The following is a 25,118-nucleotide window of genomic DNA, read 5'->3' as shown; positions in this document are numbered from 1 at the left end:
AGAACTGATTCAACAATCTACCTCTTATCTATATCCTCTTTCTTTTAAACAAGAACCTTGAATCTAATCTCCTTTGTTTAGCTTTTTTTCCTGACTATCATCAATTAACATCTTGTAACCAATCATCCTAAACAATGACAATTATTCATAACCCATTGAACAATCAATAACCACCCACCCCACCTCTTGGGAATGTGGGCATAGTGTTCTTAAAATTGCTTCCTGCTGTCTGGGGGTGAAGGCATCTTTAGGGGATCCTGAAAAGAAAAATTTTGGGTTTAATTGTCAAGTCCTAGGAGAGGTAGTTGTATAATTTGTTGTCCAGTCTCTGCATAATGGAAAAATGCAAGGCTTGTCTCAAGTCCTTGCTCGAGTAGTCTGTGAGGCTGGATCATCTCAGCTAGCCATCTTGAAATTGTACTGCGCAGTTTGTGGTCCAAAGCCAATCTTTGGGTGGTGTTTGTCAGCTTAGTGATATTGATGGCATCATTGTTGTGGGGCCCCATCATCATTTTGGAGACTTCAAAGTCGCTGTTAGGTGTGATCATGGTTCACTGCAGAAAATTTTCAATGCCTACTCTGTGGTGTGGAGCAATGACAATTGTATCTGTGGTAGAATCGTGTCTCACAGCCAGTCCCAAGTTTGCAATACAGTAGGTTCCATTATTTCTCACCAAGATATTCTTTGATTTCAAATCTCTGTGAGCAATAGCTGGCTTTCCTTGGGTACCAACCATCTCCACGCGAAGATGGGCGAGACCCCTTGCCGTGGACAGAGCGGGTTTGACCATCCCTTCCACTGTAACAGGGTATCTATTCAAGTAATCAAAAAGGGATCCATGCTCATGGTCATCTGACACCAGCCACAGGTGAGTCCGTGTGCCATTGTCTTTGTTGTCTGCTGCTATAAATCCTAGCATAACATGGCATAACATCACAGTCTGATAAATCTCTGCCTGTTAGAACCACGAATGTTCTTCCTTAGAAGAGAATATCTTCACAGAAATTTCTTCTCCTGCCACTTGCCTGGACAAACTTCTCCAAACTAACCTTTGCCAGTGCTTTCTCGTAACTCCATGGTCCTGGCAATTGTTCTCTGAACAAGCAGTGGTAAACCCTTTGTCCTTGGTAGTAGCCACCACCAACATAATGAGAAGCAACTGGCAATGCAGAGCAGCAGCCACCACCTCCATGGTCCTGCCACCCCCCATTTGTGGCCCTGCCTGGCCCTGGTCACAGCTTCTCCTCAGTGAGCCTCCCAGGCTGGCCTCAAACTGAGGATCCTCCTGCCTCCGCCTCCTTCAGCAAATCCTACTGGCATGTGTCACCACAACTGGCCATGTGCAGCTCAGGCCTGAGCTGGGGACTGCAAGGCCACAGGCAAGCAACTTCCTTGTGAATCGGTGCCACAAATGTTGGGTGCCAGATGTATCATGGATTCCCCATCCACTCTTGACTGGGTTTCCGGTACCGGCTGTAAATTATCTCCTGACGTGGAGGCATGGAATCTAATCATAAAGTGGTTGGTTACACTATAACAGACTTGCCTATTATTGCACCAATAGGCTCACATCACATGGCTGTTCTGTATTGTTATACGCAAAGTCCACAACTGAGTAAAGACTGTTGATAACAATTCTCACCCAACAGTCTGCATAGTACCTTCCAGCACCAGGAGAACTAATCATCAGAGAAGAAGCTGCCAGTCCAGTTTCAGCTGGATTTCTCTAAGTCCTGTGACCAAAGTGTGTGGCATTTTCAGCGATAGAGTCTTACCATCTAGTTCTGGTTCTACAGAAGTGGAAACTGTATTATTTGGGGGATTTCTGGGACCTCCCTAGCTAACAACTTATAGGAAGCTAGCCTACACCTGACATGGGTTCTTTTTAATTACTAACCTATTTATGCTGAGAATGGCTTTTAAATTGGGGGATTTTTGAGGGGTTTGGTGGGACTAGAGAGATGACTTCACAGATTAAGGCACTTGTCATCAAATCTGGTGACCTGAATTTGATCCCAGGATCCACAGGGTAGAAGAAAAGAACCAACTTCCTCAAGTTGTCCTCTGACTTCCACAAACATACCATGACACATACATGAACAACTACACACACATGCAAGTAAATAAATAAGTAAACAATAAACAACGAAAATGTAAGAAAAATGTTAATAAAAACTTTAGGTTTTGATAACCCTCCCAACCATCAGGCTTGCTTATATTTTTTCATGATCTGTTCCTTTTGATTGCCTCTCCCTGACCCCCCTCGTCCCCCATCTTTCTACATTCTCCCCCCTTAAACATTTCCACCTCCATTAGTCTCCCTTCCACTTCCATTTCACTCCCCCTCCTCCCCTAAAAGCATATTTCCCCTCTAGAACCAGGAATGGGGTACATATTACTGAGTCATTGGCCAAAGGGCTCCTATAGACCACCACCAGCCTCCCCCCAAAATCACAGGCTATTGACAGGTCTATAACTCTCTACAACCTAATGCTGAAGACACCACTTACTTATCTCATCAAACATGGAGAAAGCAAGCTGCTGCCCAGCTAGAAGCTTCACTCCTACAGACCAGCATTTATGGAGCTAGAAGGTACTTTGCATACCACAAGAGGAGAAAATTTATCATCAAAATCACCCAGCTGTAAAACCTGTGACCTACGATTGTGACCTGCTTGCAAGATACACTGACGCAATAGTGCATCAATGCTATAGAAGTAACCAATCACTTTCCTTCTTTTTTCTTCCTCTCCAAATTGGATTTAAGGCCTACCACATGAGATGGAACCCATTCTTGACACTACTAAAGTGGCCCCAAACCTGAGACTAATATTATTCTGCTAAATGATGATAGCAATAAAATGGCTTCTAATAACATGCCACTGTACCCATAGATCAGTGCATCATACAACCCTCATCAGAGAAGCTTCTTCTCGAAGTAGATGGTAATTAGTATGGAGACTCACAACTGAACAGCATGCAGAGTGAGAGACACTTTGGAGCACTCAGTCCCAAATGGGAAGTCTTTATTAAATTCCTCTCCTTGATGCTCAGGGATCTATGCAGAAAGGAGATGGAAAGCTTGTAAGTGCCAGAGATGGTGGATTGCTACAAGGAAAAGTATCTTCCAGACACAAAAAGGCTGATGTATAAACTCACAAAGACTTTGACAGCAGGTATAAGACCTTCATAGGTTCAAATAAGACAAAATCCCAGTACTGAAAAGGGGACACAAAGTCCCATCCCTAACTAAGAAGCTATTTGAAATTGATATCTATGGGGTTTTCGCCAGTGGAATATCACTGGTTATATAAACCACACTCCATGGCAGGTCCCATGCCCAAGAGCAGCTGGCCAACAACACCATGGTTTTTTATGCACTTTTTCTTTTTTCTTATTTGGATTTGTTTTGTTTTGTTTTGTTTTTCGAGACAGGGTTTCTCTGTGTAGCTTTGAACCTTTCCTGGAACTCACTTGGTAGCCCAGGCTGGCCTCGAACTCACAGAGATCCGCCTGCCTCTGCCTCCCGAGTGCTGTGATTAAAGGTGTGTGCCACCACCGCCCGGCTCTCTCATCACCTTTCTTTCCTCCAGAGGCTCCTAATCAGGCACAGGCCATGCTCAAAAGCACACAGAACCCAGGGGACTCCAGACTTTCACTTCTGTGTGTGTCTTGGGAAGGTCATGTTACTCAGCATTGTCCAGGTTTTTTCCTAGGGTCTTGAGAAAAGGGAGGCAGGATTTCCCCTTACAGGGAGCACACACTTCTACTGGCTTTTCTATGTGATTCTAGAAAAGACATTTCCTAGGCAGAATTCACGGCACATCTCTACTTTGTATTCTGACAGTGAACGGAATATAATCCACCCTCCCTGAAGTGCTAATCAACTTACTTGCCAAGTTCTTTCCTAAACAAACTAACTGTGCGCTTCTTTCTCCATAAGAAATACAGAGCCCACTGCTCTGTGCCTTGCTGATGAGCCCCGAGACCTCATTTCATTATCAGGCCAGGCCTGGCCTATGGGGAGAACTGCCCGGAATATCTAAAACCTCCTATTGTTGAAGTTCATTTCATTTCTTTTCTGTGTACTGCTTCCATTGTGATCTTGAACATGGACTGTATACCAAAATGCTACCAGACGGGAGAAAATACATGAATCAGATGATTGCAATGCTGGAAGAATACAAGCCTGCTTTAAATGCCCACTTTCCTTTTCAGATTTAATCACTCCTTGGTCTGTGCAAGCTTGATCGTCACCGATGGCTGATCATAAAAAGGATCGGTTAATTTTTCCAGGAATATATGGAAAAACTTCTCAACTGTTCTGCATAATATATGTGGCTCGGCTGTTCACATTCAGAGGCTAGTCAGTCCAAGAGCAACTGTTGCACTGGATGTGCATGCTCCATGAGAGCTGGGGAGCCCTCTCGGGTCGGGGGAGTCCTTCGGCCCGGCCCATGCCTCAGCAAGGCCCCTGACAACTCTGTGGATTTGACAGGGCTCATTTGCAGCTTCAAAGACAGGAACCTTTTAAAGCCAGCCTCCACAGCAGTCGGATGTAAGAAATGATGATGACATTGACCTTTGCCCCTTTTCTCAGCTCTGAGTCAGAGCATAAGCATCAAAGGACCAAAACTTTAAGGAGATAGTGTTCATGTTCTGGTCTGAATTAATATGAGCAATATATATGCTTGTCCTATGCCCCATGACCACCCTGCAGTGGTGGTGTAATTCATCACTCAAATGCAGACTTCTCTGAGAGCAAAGGAAGATGTGCTTTCAACGATTTCAGGAAAAATATTAATTTTTCAGGACCATCTCAAGTAAATTTGGAAATGTCCAACCATCCAACACCACTTCTCACTTTTCTTCCTCCTCAAGGCCCACATCCCCTCACCACCTACACCACCCCATCCCTGGATGTCCAGTCCTTCAGGCCTCCAATGACCCATTGGGTAGTGATGACTATGGACCGGGGCTGGAGCGGGGACAGTTGGAAGCTGGGGGCTACTGCTTCTACAGTGCCTCCTCTTATTCTCACACTCAGATTCTCCCACCATCCCCCTAGGGAAGTACACGGGGACAGCTGAATGTGGACCTCGGCGGGTATGTATGTGACCCCTGAATGGATTTGGGAAACTTGTTACCATCTGCAGCCTTCTCCTCATTGCCAAGCCCTGCCTCACAACATGATAACCCACTCAACCCAGGTGAGTCAAGGAACCTGGAAACATCTGAACTCATACTAGCCAACAGTATCAAGCAACATTTCTGGCTGAGCCATGTCTAGCCTTGGGGATAAGAATAGACTTAAGGTCATAGACATGAAAGAACCCTTGAGAAACATAGCTGCCCCATTCACTAAACCCAAAACAATGAGGTTCAGTCATTCAAAAATTACTCAGGAGAATAAATGTTATTGTTAGAATTGGTCTCAAACTAGAGCTCCCAAAAACTATTTCAATAATTCTAGTTTTATGTTTGCTGCAGATCCAGGCAGCAGAAACTCCATTTGTTTAACATGCTCTGCAACTCAGAGCTTGCTTTTCTCCTGCCAACAGGGAGCACTCTCTGCGGAGCACTCCCACTTCTGTGCTCTTTCCTAACACTTCTGCCGTCCGTGTTGTTTCATGAGGCTTCACAGTAGACATCCAAGGGTTAGTCCAGGAAGAATGGATTTTCCACCTGTTATTTCCAGAGCCTGGTAACTTGACTCTGTTGAGACACCTAACTGCTGTCCTTGTTCATCTAGCCAATTCCTACCTTCACAATTTGTTTCTAAACATGGGATTCGTTTCTAGAGTTTGAGGATGCCATATCCTGGTATAAAGGGCTCCTAGGATTGTGGTTCCTAATCCCTTCCTTGGTTCACCTACCACATTTGGGTTCATTATTACATCTGTATTAATTAAGCCAATTAAGAGGAAAGCCATCACAAAGATAGATGAAATAGATCTATGAGAGTCTTGTCTAGGGAAAAATGTATAATCTCTTGCAATTACTAGACACTAAATTTGTTTAGCGATTTGAATTCATTTCAAGCCCAACCTGTCCTTTCAGAAAAAATGTTCACACATTTGCAACGTCTCCAGTGAGGAATCTTCCATCACTTACCTTGGAGTGAGAGCAGGATGGATGGTATCATTAGGAAGGTTTTGCTTCCAGTCTGTGCTTGTGATATATACTGAAGCCGAGGCCCTAGCGTGCACATGAATTATATCCTTAATGAGACCAGTTCTGTGGCCTTAAAAAATTATCATACTTCTTCGGATTTGGCATTCTCATTCATAAAACATGGGCCACAGATTAGAATTAGAGTTGACCTCCTGGGTCATAAATGTCATGAATTCCATTCCCACACTCAGACAAGCAACATCATTTCCTTAAATTTGTAGAATACATTGTTCATGTGAAATGCTCAAAATATATAAAGAAATTACAAAGGGCTTAAAATATTTCTTTGAAACCTAATGAAGAAAAAGAGGAGAAGGAGGAAGGAAAAAGGGAGGGAGGGAGGAGGGAGGGAGGGAGGGAGGGAGGGGGAGGGAGGGAGGGAGGGAGGGGAAGGGAAATGCTCAACAGGAGTGTTCAAATGCCCCATTTAAAGACTTCCCTAAGTCCTTACACTCCACCACCACAGACGCAACGCTATCCTGAGACCCTGTGCATCGGCTCCACCTTTACTTCTATACTTTGGCAATATGGACAGATGTTCAAAGACGATGGCACCATTTTTGTGTATTTGTTCTGGGTTTCATACAAATGATGTCATGTTAAATTCTGAAGTCCTCACCTCTCATTTCAGCTTCCAGGAGGTTTGGAATCAACACTATTATTAGATGAGCCTGTGAGGTTTCTGTCGGCAGTTTATCTCATCTATCAAATCCCTTACCCCATTAATCACTTTTGTTCTCCTCCTGGGAGCTCACTTGGATTTATTCGATTTCCTTAAACTCTGCTGTTCCCTGTCATAATCTAAAAGTGTATATGCTTGAAGGAGAAGGACAAATCTCATCCATATTTTAAATATTAAATAAGAGTAGCAATTATGAGACATGATTCCACTTTGAGGTGAAGCTTCTCTAAAGAACTGGTAACAATCTCCTGTTCTCTTGTCATGAAGAGAAGCAATTTCCGCGGGATGTAGAGTAAAGAACGATGGTTTCATCCCGTTTATAGCCAGTGTCTGTTGGGAGGGCTCCACGAATGGCTGGCTAAACACTTGGATGGACTGGTAAATTTCTCACACTTATTTATCAAGACTGTGTCTCTTACAAGGTGAGCACCAGGGAACTCTTCATCTTGTTGAGTGGGGTGGAGAATAACGATGTATAATAGAAGTTCTGTGAAAATGGTGATGACGGTCTGTTCTAGATGCAAGACACTGGGGGAAAAGGACTGGGACAAATGAAAGCAGACTGTAACCTTCATTTGGACCAGAATTATACGCCCTGTAATTATCAGACCAAAAGAAAATTAGAGTCAGCATTATTAGATCCCCTTCAGCTAAAAATGGGAGGGTGCTAACGACTGCTTCCTTCTGAACATCTCACTTAATACAATGCAATACTCCGACATCTGGCAGAATTTCACTTTCTGTGTTTTATAACTATTACTGTTGTAGGAATACTAAGAGTCCAGGCTATTCGATAAAATTATAGAAGCTAAGCCAAGATGTGAACTCTAGTGGAGAGAATAATACTAACTGCTCAGAGAAGCTTCTGCCTAGATAACAGAAAATATTCTCAACACCAATAAGCTACAATGCTTCTGAAATAAAGACCAAATTAATTTTCCATCTGAGGAACATCTGCCAGATTGGCAGCTATTCACCTGGGAAAGGATGGTCTTCTCTAAGGCTCTAAGAAACTGGAAATGTGATTGTTGTTGTTGTTGTTGTTGTTGTTGTTTGTTGTTGTTATTGCTGTTGTTTTCTGATATAAGTCAAGAATTTAATAAAAGTTTGTTAAATAAATTATTTTCATTAATTTGAACAAAATGCATGGGTTAATTCATTTGACAATTTATATATTAATGCCAAAACGTAAGTCTGTGTGCAGTTGCTCTTTAACCACTGACAGATTTACATCCTGAGGAACCCATTATATATTGAAAATATCCTACATCAGAAGTGCATGGCACAATGGCTTGGAAATCAGTGTACTTATGGCACTACTTGCTTCTCTTCCTGATTATGTTGCTGAGAGGGCCCGGTATCACAAAAGTATGATGCCACTTACATCAGACTGGGCAGGGGTGGGGGGGAGTCAGCATTCAAAATTCACAGCATGATTTTTCTATTTTATGTCTCATAAAGTCAAAAACACCTTAATCCAACCATCCTATGAGGGTGGACAGGGAGGATGGGAGAGGAAGTGGGGGGCGAGAGGGAGGGAGGGAGAGAAAGAGAGCGAGAATACTCAGATCAGAGTCAGGTTCATCAGTGGAGAAATGCCAAAAGGCTCAGCATTCTAATGCTAAAATTGTCAAATATTAAGGTTTTTAAATTCATCTATTTATTTTATTTCTTGGCCACAGCCTCCCCCCATCCTCCCCTCCCAGCCTTCCCTCCCACCCCCACTTCCACCCCCTAATCCCCTCCTCTTCTGTCTCCCATGAGTATCAATAAAACATGGTGTGATGGTTTGGAAGAAAATGGCCCCCAAAGGGGGTGGCACTATTAGGAGGTGTGGCCTTGTTGGAGGAAGTGTGTCACTGTGGGAGTGGGCTTTGACGTCTCTTTTGCTCAAGTTTCCCTCAGTGTGACAGATACTCATCTTCCTGTTGCCTGCCTATGAAGATACAAGGACTCTTAGTTCACTGCTCCAGCAGTGGGGTCTTCAACAGGGACCTAAAGGGAGGACTGGCGAATGAGAGGGACAAGAGACACAAAGAATGAGATCAAGACAGGACATCTGATCAAGCTCCAAAATTTTATTTTTCTCTCAAGGCATATATAGGTAGGCAAAGGGGGTTGCGAGCAGGAAGGGACTTAGTAATGGGGGTTGCAAGCAGGAAGGGACTTAATTATGGGCTGTTTGGCCAGCAGGAAATGTTGCTCTGAAGGTTATCTATCTACCCTTGTCTAACTGCCTAATTGCTTAACTGCAGCTCATTCACCTGATATCTGAGAAGAGGTTCTGGTATCTGTGGGAAGAGGTTCTGGTGCTATGGAGACTTAAGCAAGGCCTAGATCTAAGAAAAGAGGAAAGAAGCCCAAATATGGCAGCATGTGTGTCAAGGGTCGCTTAGGCTTATGGCTCCTGTCACAGCACCACATCGTCTGCCTGCATGCTGCCATGCTCCCCATCATGATGATAATGGACTAAACCTCTGAAACTGTAAGCCACAAACTCAATTATATGCTGTGGGATGGTCTGTATGTTAAATGTGTTGCTCTGATTGGTTAATAAATAAAACACTGATTGGCCAGTAGCCAGGCAGGAAGTAGAGGTGGGACAAGAAGAGAGGGGAATTCTGGGAAGTGGAAGGCTGAGGCAGAAAGAAGCTGCCAGCTGCCACCATGAGAAGATGTTAAGAGATTGGTAAGCCATGAGCCACGTGGCAACTTATAGATGAATAGAAATGGGTTGATTTAAGGTATAAGAACAGTTAGCAAGAAGCCTGCCACAGCCATACAGTTTATAAGTAATATAAGTCTCTGTGTTTACTTGGTTGGGTTTGAGCAGCTGCGTGACTGGCGGGTGAGAGAGATTTGTCCTGACCATGGGCCAGGCAGCACTGGAGAAACTCTAGCTACAATTATATATTTTCTTTATAAGAGTTGCTGTGGTCATGATGTCTCTTCATAGCAATAAAAAAGCCTAACTAAGACAGAAATTGGTACCAGGGACAGAGAGGGGTATTGCTATGATAGGCCTGACCATGCTTTTGTTTAGAGTAATATGGACTTTGGTACTTTGGGTTAGGAAAGCACTGGAATGCTTTAAGCACTGCTTAGTGGGGCATACTATTAGGAGCATGGAAGACAATGGTGCTGATAATGATTTGAAATGTCAGGAGCTGGCTCAAGAGGTTTCAGAGAAGACTTTTAGTATGTTGCCTAGAAATCATTCTTATGATCTTTTGGTAAAGAGAGTGGCTGCCTTTTGCAGTTGTCCAGAGACTACCTGAGGCTAAAGTGTCTGCCTGCACACCACCTTGCTCTCCACCATGATGATAATGGACTAAACCTCTGAAACTGTAAGCCATCACCTCAATTAAATGTTTTCTTTATAAGAGTAGCCATAGTCATGGTGTCTCTTCACAGCAATAGAAAACCCAAACTAAGACACATGGCATATCAATTGTCATCAGAGAGGTGCCACCCAGCAACTGATGGAGGGAGATGCAAAAAAAACCCACAGCCTAACATTAGGTAGAGTTCGGGAATCCTGTGGAGGAGAAGGAGAAAGGAGAGTAGGAGCCAGAGGGGTCAAGGACACTGTGGGAAGGCTCACAGTCAACTAACCTGGGCTCATAGGGGCTCTTAGAGACTGAACTGACAACCAGTGAGCCTGCATGGAACTGACCTAGGCATTCTGCATATATAATACAGTTATGTAGCTTGATCCTCCTGTGGGACTCCTAACATCAGAAACAGGGGTTGTCTCCAACCCTTTTATTGGTTTTCGAGACCCTACTCCTCATACTGGATCACCTTGCCCAGTCTTGACACATGGGGAGGTGCTTAGTCTAACTGCAACTTGATATAGAAATGTGTTTTTTAAAATGTGAATTAGTAACCAGGAGACTATGTCAGACAAAGCATTGATTTACACTGTTAAACAATGTGCCGTCCTGCATCCGAGCCTCCAAAATCAGAATGCCAAGAGAAAGACTTCTGTGAACACCTTTCCAGTCTACCAGCAGAGTGACAAAATGCCCCTGGAGATCAGAAATGATGGACTTTCTTAAGCATGAAGAAGCAATCTTCACGCATGAGGGAGTGTTTCTGATCCTCTAGAAGTCAGGGAAAGGAAATGCAACCTCGCTTTTACTCCCACACAATTTCCCCAACATCCCCCAGCATTCATTGCTGCACAAAGCACGACTTGGACTGTCTCACTGATAGGAAGAGTATCATTTAAAATGTTTAAATATATTGATTTAATCTCATCCTTCTGTGACTATGATAATGGCTAATATTTATTGGCCATTCCCTCTGTAAGGTACTGTGGCTAAGGACTTTATTTCTCGAGCTCATATCATCATCACTGTAATCTATATAAGTAGCACAGAGGAGTGTGAAGAGATAAACCATTATAAATTGACTTAGTAAAAAAAAATAATAATAATAAAGTAAAAAGTCCGTGGCCAGCTTACACAGGGCTCAATGCTAAGAGCTACTGTTCTCTCCCCCTGGCTATATTCTCTGCTTGGCTTGAGCCAGACAATCCAATGCCAAACCTTATTTCTCACCAGCTTCTAGGTCTAATGTAGAAATCTTTTCCATCATTTTTGGCAAATGACCCTGGTTCTAAGCGGGTTGCACTCAGGCCACAGACAGTGTCATTTTCTCAGGCCCAGTGGCCATGATATACCCTTAAGTAATAAAATGAGTTCCACCAGAGCATCTCAGCTGAAGACAGAGAGAGAGATGCTGAGGAGGAAATCCCAGAAGGCAAGGTGGATGCTAGGGAAATGACTGCTACAATTTTTTCTTTCTTTCTTTTTTTTTTTTTTTTTTTTTAAAGAAAAAGAAAAATAATTCAGAATGGCTGAAAATATTCTAGGTGAGAAAAATGGCAAGGTCCAAAAGTGTAAGCACAGTGTTACTACCAAGCCAGAGCTGATTACACCAGCAGAATACAGACACACTCTGTAGGGGATTGATTGCAGGTTTTGAATAACAAAACCCACCTATAGGTGTTCAAGCTTCCAATATGAAATGGCATCATATCATTTGTGTGAAACCCAACATGTCTTTCTAATGTGCTTCAAATCATCTCTAGGTTACTTATCATTTCTAACGTATTATGCAGAGCTAAGTGTAGAACGTTCCTATTGTTTAGGGCATGACGACAAGGGAAAATGCCAACCCAATTGTTTTCCAAAAATACACACATACATGCAGAAGTTTTTGAGTCAGGGTCTCCTGTCTCACACCCTAGCCTCCAATTCACCTTGTAGCTGATCTTGAACTCTTGATCCACCTGTCTCCACTTCACAAGTGCTAGGATTACAGGTATATACATACCATCATCCCTAGTTTATGTAGTGCAGAGGATTGAATCCATGGCCCAGTACATGTTAGGCAAGCACTCTACCAACTAAGCTATATCCCAGCTCTACTATTCTGTGTGTTTCTTTGGGTTTCTTGTTTTGTTTTGTTGAATCAGGGTCTCTTATAACCCAGGCTATCCTTAAACTTGCTATTTAGCTAAGGTTGGCCTTGAATTCCAACTCTTCCTGCCTTTGCCTCCCAAATACCATGTGAAGCTCTTCTCAAATACTTTTGAGTCACTGTTGGCTGAATCTGTTCTGTGGAAGCCACTGGTAACAAGAGCCAACTGTACTGTGACTGAATGGAAGGAAGCCCTCTAAAGCAGGATGTCTAAAATAGGGGAGTCCTTACAGCAGACCTACAGTGCACCCCCATTCAGTTGGCAATAGTCATTATGGAGACTTGAAAAAATGAGGTGAAAAATAATTGTGAAGACATTAGCTTTTTGGAAATTTTGAAAGATGGATGAAGAGATGTGATTGAATTTTGTCTTCCTGCTTCACCCCTGATGTCTCCACATTATTGATGCTGTTTGGCTTCAGAATGAGGAAAACTGAGGGGCTTTTATGAACTTCCCTATACAGACAGGTATGGAGTTGCACATCTGTAATCCCCGCACTTAGGAAGTGAAGGTGGAAAGACCAGAAGGTCATTCTCAGCTACACAGTGTGTTAGAGGGTAGCCTGGAACACATGAGACCTTATCTCAAAAGACAGTTCATTAGTCAATGGTTTAATTAAACACTCCCTTAAATGGAAGCTTATTAATATGGGTGAATAGAACCCATTAATTTGGTTCTTCTTAAATAATAACTATTGAGATTCAAAGGGCAAGACGTTGGCAAGAATTTTGTTTTTATTATTGATGGTGAGTTTAAGCCCCATCAAGGATTTTGGAACCAAAAGAAACTGCACTGGCATGTGTTGTCTGCCTTCCCACTGTGTGGCTTCACTGACTCAAATGAGACTTTGTACCTGAGACAGGTCAGATGAACTGTCAACCTGACAGGATCTAGGATCACCTGGAAGATGGGCATGTCCCTGGGGTATTATCTTGGTTGCAGTGCTTGATGCCAAAAGACCCACACCACTGTGCAAGAGACTAGTCCCTCAGCAGGGGGTCCTAACCTGTGCAAAGTCCAGAAAGCAAGCTGAGCACTAGGAAACATTTGCTGTTCGGTTTCCTGCTGTGGATAGATGCACGTGGAGCAGCTGCTTCAAGCTCCTGTTGCTGTGATCGCCCCACCATGATGGACTGTACCCTGAACTGTGTGCTAAAATAACCCTTTCTCCCTTGTGTTGCTTTTGTGGGGGTATTTTGCCATAGCCACAGGAAAAGCAAATAGTAGTTTCTATTATTTGAAAAAGAATTGCATTGGATTTCACAGCTATAGGTAGAGGAGGCTCTATGACAGAGTCTGCAAATATGGGAGAGTCACGTGCTGTCACATGCTGTCTTCTGGATATGGCATCGTCATTGCACTCATGAGCTCGTAGAAGCTATGATTGCCTCCATAAGACATGTAGGAGACCGAGCCACTCAACATCCCACCATGGAGAGAAGAGAGGCTCATGAGGCTCCATCCCTCCTGATGAGCTATTGGTAATTCATTGCTGTGGGAAAGGGGAAGGAAGTCATTGGGGGTTGTGGCCATGCCCTAGTGGATGTGGTAGGTTGCCCATAATCTGGTGGATGTGGCAGGTTGCCCATGCTCTGGTGGATGGGTCCATACCTGTGTGCATGCAGGCAGCACTAACTGCACTCAGTAGGATAGATAGATAGATAGATAGATAGATAGATAGACAGATAGGCAGACAGACAGATGGATAGATAGACAGATGGAACATGAGAATGGGAGATGTATTGGAAGGTATTATGGGGAAGGGGATGGGAGGAGTTGGGACAAAATGTGATCAAGATACACTGTGTACATCTATGAAATTGTCAAGGAATAAGTAAAATAATTTGAGAAAGAAAAGAGAATGAGAAAGAGACCATGGGCCTCTAAAGCCACCACCTGCCTAGCACGCCCCCTTCAGAGGCCCGTTAACTTGTTTCTGTTAACAGCAAATCAGCTACTACACAACTCAGGAGTAGCTAGCGATCCAGGGTGCACTCCATCAGGTCGACAGGTAACCAAGTCCTCAGACCCAGGTGTTCAAACATCCAGAGAGAACAGACTCCCTGCAAGGCTGTGTCCCACAGGCCCAGCTCTGTTCACAAGGTCCACAGCCTTTAGGAACGGGCATGAATATTACCTAAGTGAGAAATACGACTGCTTCAGTCAAGGTTTCTGGAACAGTGATGTAGGCCTGGTCAGAGGGCCGCACAGAACCAAAAACCGGTGGGAACAGTGCACAGCAATCCTCGGAGCTCCATAAGAAACCTAGAGCCTGGCACAGGAAGCCGTTCCAAGAAAGGCCACTTCATTCGGGCTGAGTCAGATCCCATACAACTATTCTCTATTAACCATAAGGAAGTCAGTGTCTCCTCGGTTCTGCGGGGAGGGACAGTGGGAGCCCTCCTGCTCCCCCATTGGCACGAGCCATATCTTACCCTGAGGTTGTGTTTTACCTTTGCTGGAAAGGAAGGGCTGCAACTTCTGGAGTCAGGAGTCAGAAATTTGTGAGCTTTCTCCTCTGCCCATTTCATTGCTGCTAAAGAGCTCCAGCTACCTAAAAAGTGAAGTTTAGCTTACAAATATTTCCCCCTTACATCTCAGCAGAGGCTGTGAAACCGAACTGGAAGACATTTATGATTCCTGATGAAAGGTACTCATTAAGTATAATTGTGATCATTATCTGGGTGCTAATTTTGCTTTTGTCGTTTTTTAATGTATAGATGGTACGCCTGGTCTGGAGAACCGCAAAATTTGCATTTTCCCTCTTCTGCACGTATCTCAAGTGCTGTCCTAGCCTGCTGAGGTGGGTATTTCAGAGTCCCAGGTCTGACGGCAGCCTCGCTCTCCTGCTTCTGTAGGTAGGGCAAGCATAAAATTTCATTCCAAACGAATGCACGGATAGTTGGCTGGCTGTGGGTACAATTAGTCACTTTCTCATAATAAGGAGCAAAGGGCTAATTGTTCTGCAAGTGGACAATTGCTGCTGTAATTATTAGCCCCTGTAATTTTTCATCCACACATAATTGCGCAGGCGGATGGGGAGGCTCGGCAGGCTTCAGGCACTCCACCCCAGGCTCCTTTCTCCGACTCGGGCTCAGGGTTTTTTCCACTCGTCTCTGCCACAGTTGGTTGCGCTTTTCCATGATTGTCCTTTTCTATTCTATGAAGTATAAATGCAAAACAATTTTGAAAAAGTTCCCCAGAATAATTTAAATCCTGAATCAGCCCTCTAGTTATGTGGTTTTTGTTAAAAAGCAATTTGAGTATTTACAGAGGCAAGCTGCTGGCTGGCATTTGGGAATCTTGGAAAAGGATGAGAACTTAGGAACATTCCCTCAGCTCTGTGCTCCCCAGTAACCTATGCTCCTCTTGGAAGCCCAGGGGTCAGCCTCTCTGGATGCGGAGTGTTCCCAAACGAATTCTGTCCAGGCTGCTGGGATCTTGGGGGTGGCAGGAAGTTAGCTCTTAGTTTCTCTGGGCATGGTGGAACTTGTTGTCCTTAGCCAGCAGCTACCTACAGGTAAACTAATTGGTTTTACTTTTACATGTGAAACTTCAGACAACAAATGGTTTTTGAAGCAGCTAATGTTGCTTGTGAAGCATTTGGCAAAATGGACCGTGCTTCCCTTCCACTCACATCTTGCATCTCCAAAGCCTGAACTCAGAGCAGACACTCAGGGGGCAGCCAGGGAGCACAGGGCAGCTGCCTCCACCTAATTTGCAAAGCTGCTTGAGAACGCCTTGTACCAAAGGGCATCCCACTGCTCTCTTCTTCCGGAGCCTGGCAAGACAAACAAGCTCACTGACACCCGCGGTGCGGCAGGCAGGCTTGTCTTCAAAAGAAAACTTGGAGTGTTCAAGAAAAAGCTTTTCGGCTTCGTGAGCTCTCATCACACAAGAAGTCACAAAGCTTGGTAATGCTTGGAAAGGCAAAATTGATTTGGAGGATTTGGGGAGAATCATGCTATTAGGCAACACTTGGGGTTTTTTCTCCCTTGTTCTTTCACTGGTTTCAAAGAAAAGTGAAAGTCACAGGAAGATACAATCTGTACCAGATGAAATTGAGAAGTGGACTCCGGCCAGATTACCTGGATGCAGGCAGTGAATGGTGTGTTCGCGCACGCGGGGGGCACACACACACACACACACACACACACACACACACACACACCTGTGACCTGGCAGCCTCAAAATAACCTCTCATTGGCCCCAAGAGCTATGACCTGAGCCCCCATAGGAAAGCAAGAATAGCACCCAAATCCTCCTTTTCCTGCTCCAATGAGTAGGAGCCCAAATGAATGTGGCGCATTTGTTTTTGTGAAGACACATTGCAAGCAGGCCGCAGTGAGAGAGCCAGTGTGCCAGTAGCGCTAACAAGCGGGTACTGATCTGAAGAGCCTTATTTGGCCCTAATGTTCACCCTCGAAGGAAATGTGCTGCTTGCTAATAATAGAGGACGAGACCAAAAACAGCGTCTATCGACCCATGCGAGTCCAGCGGCCAAGGCTGATGCTTCCCATCAGTGCAGTGCTCTCAGGAAGGCTCGGGCAACCCACCACTTTCCCCTTCGCCTGTCTTAATGCCAAGGCCACGAATTCTAAACCAGGGCGGGGTGTCCAACTGAGGACCACGTTGACAGCTAATAGTGGTGAAAAGAGCTAACATTTATTGGGCTTGGTGCTGGACACTGCTCCAGAGCTTGGTAAGTGCTGGTTCACCAAATGCAGTTCACCATGACCCAGTGCCACAGGAGCCAATCGTCTATGGTCATGGGAACTGATGCCAGGGTGAGAACTTTGTCCAAGACCACACAGCTAGGAAAAGGTGCTCTCTGGAGATGCTGCCTGTATATAATGCTGCCCCTGTACCATGGCTTTTACAGGATTAAAGATGTCATGGACTGATGCATGCTTTCAATTAGTGTCAAAAACAGAGCAGAGCAGAAGGGCTGTCCTCCTATTCCCCAAAACGCAGCTCCTCAGAAAGCCGCTACCGTCATTCAGTGTATGTGTGATCTCTCTTGAACTCTGACTTCTCAGTCAGATGTGATTTTTAACAACATAGTTGTGGGCTTTTATCCAGCACAGTTTCTTTCATGTGCACTTGGAGGACCCTAAATACGTTTACAGTATGGCACATGTGCTAGATAGATGAGCTAGTGATCCAGTGTCTGTCAAAAAAAGTAGCACACAGCACAACACATCAGATGTACAGCCAGCAAGGGCCCAATGTGTCACCTCCCCTTAGTGCTGGCTGCTAATCTCCTGTGAGCAATCCAATGCCATCAGACCAGCAGACAGTGTTGCACAAATGCATTGCCTCACACATCTCCACTCTTCTTTGATTAGACCCATCTCCAGAGACCACAGGGCAATGGTTTTTTCTTCACTACGTATATGAACATTTTTATTCTTTTAAAACGAGTTTTCAGAAGCCGTTTGGGCTTTGTAATAATTAGATGACCACTAGTTTGTTGTTGTGTTTGTCTGTTAAATGAAAACAACAAAAAGCTCTTAGGCTTTCATTTTAATATAGTCAGTAGGATCTCTATAGATAATGATCAGACAAAAGAAAAATTGACAAGAATCCTAACATGGAGATCCTTCTGTAGGCCAGGCGACTGTGCAAGGGCTGCTGGATCTGTGGCCCGAGTGTTTCCCTGGCCAATGTCTCTGTGTTGTGGTCTTCCTCCAGAAGTCAGCAAAGCCCACTGCTCCGGCTGACACCTGTTGGCTGCCGGCTCCTTCTCAGGATCTGAGGCCAGAATGACATAAGCAGGACTTCTCCCCAACCAGCATAACGGCAACTGGGTGGATTCACAGAACAGTAACTTGTAAGAACAGGTTAGACTGTAGTTTTTAGACCACAGGATGCTTTCCTCCATGTGAGAAATGAGGGCAGGTTGTAAACCATCTTTCTGTATTCCCAGCCTCAAGCCTTCCAAGTCTTCTCACAACTAATAGTGTTTCTCTTCATAGTAATTAACTCGAGGAGAAGCCAGCAATCTGCCTGGAGCTTAACCTTCACCAGCTTCCAAGTAAAAACAAAAGGAAAAGAATCCAACATTTGGCAGCTAGCCCAGTCCCCATTCCCTGCCAGGAGTGTTCTCAACAGGTGCTGGTGCAGCCGGGGACCTGGAGACAGCAATTCCGAGCAGCCAATGCTATTTTCTCTTTCTCCTCCAGCTTCCTGGGTCCGGAGATGGCTGTGTTTAACCAGTGACCTGCAGATCACAGAGGAGCATTCCTCCTCTTCAAGCAAAGGGAGGCATGAAGCCTGGGCTTGTTTTTTTAGGCCATCTCTAGCTGTGCTTTAATGAAGTGTTAACCTTTCTGTGAATAATTATAAATTGAATTAGATCATAAACGTCAACCAACGACATTTAAGACCTGAGCTGAACTTATGCAATGTTTCCAATAATAAGTGTGTCTATTTAAGATGTCACTTAAAAGTTCAAAACCTTGATTTGTGGGTGCCACCGAAGAGAACAGCTGGAGCCTACACACTGGGGTCTTCGGAAGGAATTTCCAGAGAGCTGAAATGTTTTGATTAGAAGTGAAAGCTACTTGTGGCCTGAAGGTGCAGGTTCTCCATTCCCCACCCCCCCCCACCTCCCAGGTGCTTGGGGAGATCTCAACGAGGCGTGTGTTTACAGTTGGACTCGGTCAATTTTACAGTCACAAGCTATAATGCCTTTGTCCCTTCTTAACAAGATAATCCCCTGACTGACATCCCTCACCCTGGAGTAATGATCTTGCTGCCTCTAATCTCCCAGAGTCCTTTCCATCTACTTACTGGAAAGAAATGGCTTTCACTGCGTCTGCCTGACAGATGCCATCAACCGCATTTGTCACCCCTGAAGTCAGGGCATCGATAACTTCTTCTTTGGGATAGAGTTGGTAATAATCTCCTGGTATAAAGTTGTCCTTTAAAATGTGAGACAAATGTGAACCTCTCCACGCAGTCAGCAGCCTCAGTTAAGGTTGCTTCGTGGGCTTCGGCGGCAGCCCCTGATGGCAGGCCACTGCCAGCCATGGGCACATAGGCCTATTGCTCTTCAAGTGCATGCCTCCTTCTGTGTTCTGGGCAGGAAAGGTGGCCCCATGATGTGCTTGGCACACCTTAACCCTGCGCAGGCCTGACAGCCCTGTAGCCACCTGCCTCACTCTGTAAATCTACTGACACTGAGGAAGGCATGACTCACCTCACTCCAGGGAAACCCACCGTATTGTTTTTGCTAATTCTCAAGAAGTAAGAAGAAACATTGGCAAGGAAGAAGTCCCAGCTTGAGTGGGGGTATTATGTCACGTGGTTACAATCCACACTGGACTTTTGTAAGTTTTAAAGACTTACTTTCATTTTAATTGTGTTGATGTGTGTCTGTTGGTGTAGGGGTGGGTACACATGAGTGGCAATGCCTGTGGGGGCCGACAGAGGGCGTCAGATCCTTTGGAGTTGGAGTTCGGCACAGGGCTTTGTGAGCTACCTGACGCGATCTTGAGAACTGGCCCTGCTCGAGCGATAAGCACTCTTAGCCACTGAACCATCTGCCCAGCCCCATGACTGGAATGTTTTACTTTGGAAAGCAGCGCCTCACTCCACGGCCCGGGTGGTGCTTGAACTCGCTGCCTTCCTGATCCAGTCTCCCGGGTGTGGAACTACAACACAGCATGCACCACCACACTTAGCTGGAAAAATACTAGTTAAAGAAACACATTTTTTAAACATTCACACGTGTGGGGCATGCATGCCACGAATTAATTCTCTCCTTCCACCATGGGGGAGGTCAGGGATAGAACTCTTGTTTCCAGGCTTGAAGGCCATTTCCTGGCCCCAGATGAATTTATAGGGCCTATGAGCTGGACCATTTCCTCTAGTCCAATCGAGGTTCCAGGCAGGACTGCTCCTGACTTTCTGGATGTTTCCCCCAGTGGTTAATTCCACTAACAATAACCTCTTCCCTCAGGACCCAAACTCTCTTGCAGAAGTTAGTATCCTTTGCTGGAGCGCCTTTCCTGATTATGCCCTCCATCAGGCATCACTGGAGATGTAGATCCCATCTCCCACAACATGCACCTGTGAGGCCACATACAGGTATTTAGGGCATTGTTCTCCAGGCTGGAGTCACATACTGGACATCCCAAACTGGTCCATCCTTTAAGAGCTTGTTCACTGAGATTCAAGGTTTCGTGAGTTCACAAAGATCCAGAACTAGACAAGACTGAGCAAAACTTACAACAGTTCTATTTCAGCTAATAAAAGAAGTCTGTACAACAGTACTCAAAATCTGCATACCCTCAGCATGTGCGAGAAACACACACACACACACACACACACACACACACACACACACACAAGCTCATATGTACAACATCTCCCCCAGTATCCTATTCCTTCCCATCTGTCTAACTCCAGCCATGTCCTTCAGTCTGACTCCCACCTCCGGCCGCTCCTTCTGCCTGGGACGCTCTTTCCCTAAGCTCCCTTCTACACCTGCTGCAGCTCTTCAGTTCAGAGTCACCCTTTTACTGAGGCTCAGCCTGGCCACGAGATGCCACACTGCTACCTCACCCCACCCTACACCCACAGCCCGATCCCCTTACCCTGCTCTGTGATTTCTCCTCATGCAATGGCCATTTTCCCCAAAATGTTGTGTCAACTGGACCACAGAGGGCTACATATTTGGCTAAACACTCGTCTGTGTGTGACTATGAGACAGAGAGAGTAAAGCAGATTGGCCTCCTCAGTACTGGAGAGCCTGGACACTGGAGGTCCAAACAGGCCAGAAGGCAGAGGACCAGAGACCCTGCTCTCCCCCTGCTGACTCCTCTGCTCTGGGGCTGGGGACAATAATGATGCTTCTCGGACTGTCAGACTTGGGAAGAACTACAGCTACGACTGTCGGGTCTGCAGCTCCTTTGAAGTCCGGAGACTTCCCGGCCCTCACAACCGTGGTCCCTAGTTCTTTATGATGAGTCTGTACATATAATAGAAATGACTTTTAGGAGGATGGTGCATGACATGGTCTGCCCAAGGCTCCTCACGGGAAAACCCGAGAAACAACCATCTGAACGTGGCCGAGCCTATTTCTATCTCGTTTAGAAAAGTAAAGTGGAGAACTTTACAAAGCAAAATGGAAAGCCTGGAACCTGTTCCAAGGGGGCTGGCTCAGTCTGAGGTGCTCTCTCTCCCAGAGGGAGCACCCACGGCAGACCTGAGAGCCAGGAAGCTTACAGGATCCACACTGCACTTACCTTGACAGACATCCTAATTGGAAGGAGGGCTGGAAGGAGGAGGTTCTAGGGAAAAGCCTGCTGTCCTCAGCCTTAGCACTCTACAGAGCAGAAACCAGGAGGTGCTTAAAAAGACCCTGCCATGTGACCACCTCTCCAGAGACTCAGAGCAAGAACATGGTACTTTATACCTAAAGGGAACTTGCACATGGTACTTTATACCTACAGGGGACTTGCACATGGTACCATGTATCTACAGGGGACTTGAACATGGTACTTTATACCTACAGGGAACTTGCACGTGGTACTTTATACCTACAGGGGACTTGCACATGGTACCATGTATCTACAGGGGACTTGCACATGGTACCATGTATCTACAGGGGACATGTACATTGTACTTTGTATCTACAGGGGACATGTACATTGTACTTTGTACCTACAGGAGACTTGCACATGGTACCATGTATCTACAGGGGACTTGCACATGGTACTTTATACCTACAGGGGACTTGCACATGGTACCATGTATCTACAGGGGACATGTACATTGTACCATGTATCTACAGGGGACATGTACATTGTACTTTGTACCTACAGGAGACTTACACACTGACAACAGTGCAGTTGACAGAGGAGAGGATCACAGGGAGTATGGTCAGCATTTGCAACTGTACCCTGAAGGAACACAGGAAACTGTGAGGAGCACCTGAGACTCCACCCACCAACTAGCATCTGTAACCAGATCATTGAAAGCTATACCGGAAGGGGAGGGCAGGAACCCCGCCCCCAGAGGAATCCCCTGAGTGAGACTCCTACAAGCCTGGTAAGCAATGCTATCAGACCACTTCCTGTATCCATTTTGCCACCCAGCTCTCTCCCTCCTCCACATCTATTCCTCCCTTACATAATAGTCACTGTCAGTCTAGCAGACCAGCTCGGTCTTCATTTTTTCCTTTTTCTTCAAGAAGTGGGATAACAAAATGAGCAGAAGGTTCTCAAAAGATAATATAAAAGTGACTAATAAAGACATGAAAAAAAATGTTCAGCCACGCTAGCCTCAGAGAGATGCAAATTAAAACTCCTCAGAGATTCTAACCCACCTCACTCAGAACGGCACTTTCAAGAAAACAAATAATAGCAAACGCTGGTAAGGACATGGACCACAGGAGCCCGACAGACTACTGGTGGGGATGCAAACTGGTCCAGCCAGGACGGAAGGTTCTCAAAGCACTGAAAGCAAACCCGCACCCGATGACCCAGCTGTATCACTTCAGGGTGTTTATCCAGAGGAGTTCAAGGAGACAGTTGTACATCAATGTTCACCTCAGCACTATTCACAATAGGTAAGTTACAGAACCAAGCTAAGTAAGTGCCTACCAACAGAGACATGGGCCAGGGTATGTGTGTGTGTGTGTGTGTGTGTGTGTGTGTGTGTGTGTGTGTATAAGAGAGAGAGATTTTCCAGAAGATAAATAATGTATGTTTTCCTTCCTTCATTGCTCTCGGATTCTATAGAGATACATAAAATCATACATTTGCATATATATGTAGAATTAAAACTATCAAAGGGGACAGAGAGGTCAATAGAAAGAAGGAGAGGAGAAGGGAGGTATAAAGAATATACTCAGCATACAATTTGTACAAGCTTGAGGAAAATTTTTAATTGAATTGAATTCAAAAAGAAAGGTGAAAGTTCAACTACGCAGTTACTTGTCAGGATCAGCTGGATCTTTTCTACTCTGTGTGTAAAGGGCCAATGAAGTTGATACAACCAAGAAAACACCCCAGGGGAAAAAGATACAGAGGAGCTTCTAGCCCAGTCCAGGGTAAGCACACATTCGACAGGAAACTCCCCACTAACACGCTCACCACACAACTGCCTTACACACTCACTTAGCCTCAGCGACCTCCGGTTGGGAAGTCAAGCCGTGAGGGCAGATTCCTGGGCTGTGTCTGCACTCTGCTGTCTTTGTGGCTGGCTGGCTAAGAGGGGCTCAGTAGCTATTTGCTGATTGTGTGGTCTGCTGCCATGGTGGAGGAGGAGCTGGAGAAAGGAGCCTGTCCTAGGAATGAAAGAGCACCAGGCAGCCTCTCCAGACAGCTGGGACTTCCAGAAGCTTCCTGGCTGACTTACATTCTCTTGTCTCTCAACTCGTAGCACCTCTGGTTTCTCTAAGTAATATCGTCCAACACCACTTATCAGCTCCACCCAGTGTCTTTCAGGCTGAGTCTTCTAAACACAAATCTATACATGAAGTCGTTACCTTCATACCAGAATGTTCTCAGGATATCACAATGAACGAAACAGATCAAACTCTCTGCCCCGGAGGCTTACAGTCTAGATGGTACATAGACAAGTGAGAGTAATGAGTAAAACACACGCAGAGCAATGCTTTTGAACACTTCTGTGGGTCCTGATTGTCTCTGGATAAAATTCAAGCCATTGTACCCAGGAGCCAAGAGCCCTTTTGTGTTGGCCTCTCCGGCTCAGTGGAGCTGGCCAGATGCACTCCACATTCCAGGCGAAACAAATGCTGCCGTGGTCTGTGTGCATCGCGTGACGCATCTATGCCTGTCACACTGTTCTTTCCACACAGGGTCCCATCACCCTTCCACCTTGCTTTGCTAGTCTTGCCTGCTCAATACCAGGGCAAGGCTCCATACTGTTGACTGGTCTTCTCCCTCTGAGCTTCATCCTGTCACCCACTCCTAGTTCAGTCAGGATGCCCTCCCATTAGATCATCTGCCTTTCCCATCTCACTGGGCACTCTTCTTCATGGGTGCTTCCCCCTGTCTGATTACAAGTACCCACTATCTTGAAAGGCCTCTGATATTTATAGTTCTGAGTACCTAACCAATCACAGACTACCACGACATATTTGCCAAGTGAATGAATCAGCGGTTGAAGAAACATGGATGGAAGATGTTTTAGCCCATCTCCCGCCGCTATCATAAAACATTTGAGACTGAATAGTTTCTTATGAACAAAAAATTCACCCGAGTCCCTCCCACTGGAATTCCTGTATGAGCAGCTCTGCCATCCCTGACTCCAAACACTCAGCTCTCCCACCCCCAGATCTAGCACACAAGCCCTCCACAGACCCAATCCAGTGGCCAAGTCATTGACTCGATTGGAAAAGGCCTCCTCCCTAAGGGACTCCAAAAGTCACTCTGATCTGGACTCATTCCCCACAGAAGGGGTCACTCTTGACCTCATGGGGCTTTGGTTTGGGAAAACACAAGCAAATGAGAGCAGGAGATAAAGAGGGATAAAGCTCTGAGGACTAGGGAAAGCATACCCTAGGGAAGAGGCCAGGCAGGCAGCCAGGCAGCTTCCTATAGTTCAAGCTGTGACTGAAGCCCTCACCCCATGCAAGTCTGTAGTTGCTGAGCTGCTCCGCAGAGGCCCACACAGAGGCTAGGAGTGGAGGCAGAAGATGCATATGAGGAATATTTGCCTAGCCCTTGGCTCCAGCACCAGGTGGTGTCCAGCCCATGGATAGAGACTCATTTCTAGTCACACAACAATGTAGC

General features: G+C 45.4%; 1 pseudogene; it reads right to left on the bottom strand.

Moving 5' to 3' along the window:
* Positions 1-551: 551 nt before the first annotated feature.
* LOC114695458 lies at positions 552-21,614 on the bottom strand (annotated as a pseudogene).
* Between the last annotated feature and the right edge of the window lie 3,504 nt (positions 21,615-25,118).

Source organism: Peromyscus leucopus, chromosome 2 (assembly GCF_004664715.2).
Source record: "Peromyscus leucopus breed LL Stock chromosome 2, UCI_PerLeu_2.1, whole genome shotgun sequence".
NCBI lineage: Eukaryota > Metazoa > Chordata > Mammalia > Rodentia > Cricetidae > Peromyscus > Peromyscus leucopus.
This window is presented reverse-complemented; position numbering and strand designations above follow the sequence as displayed.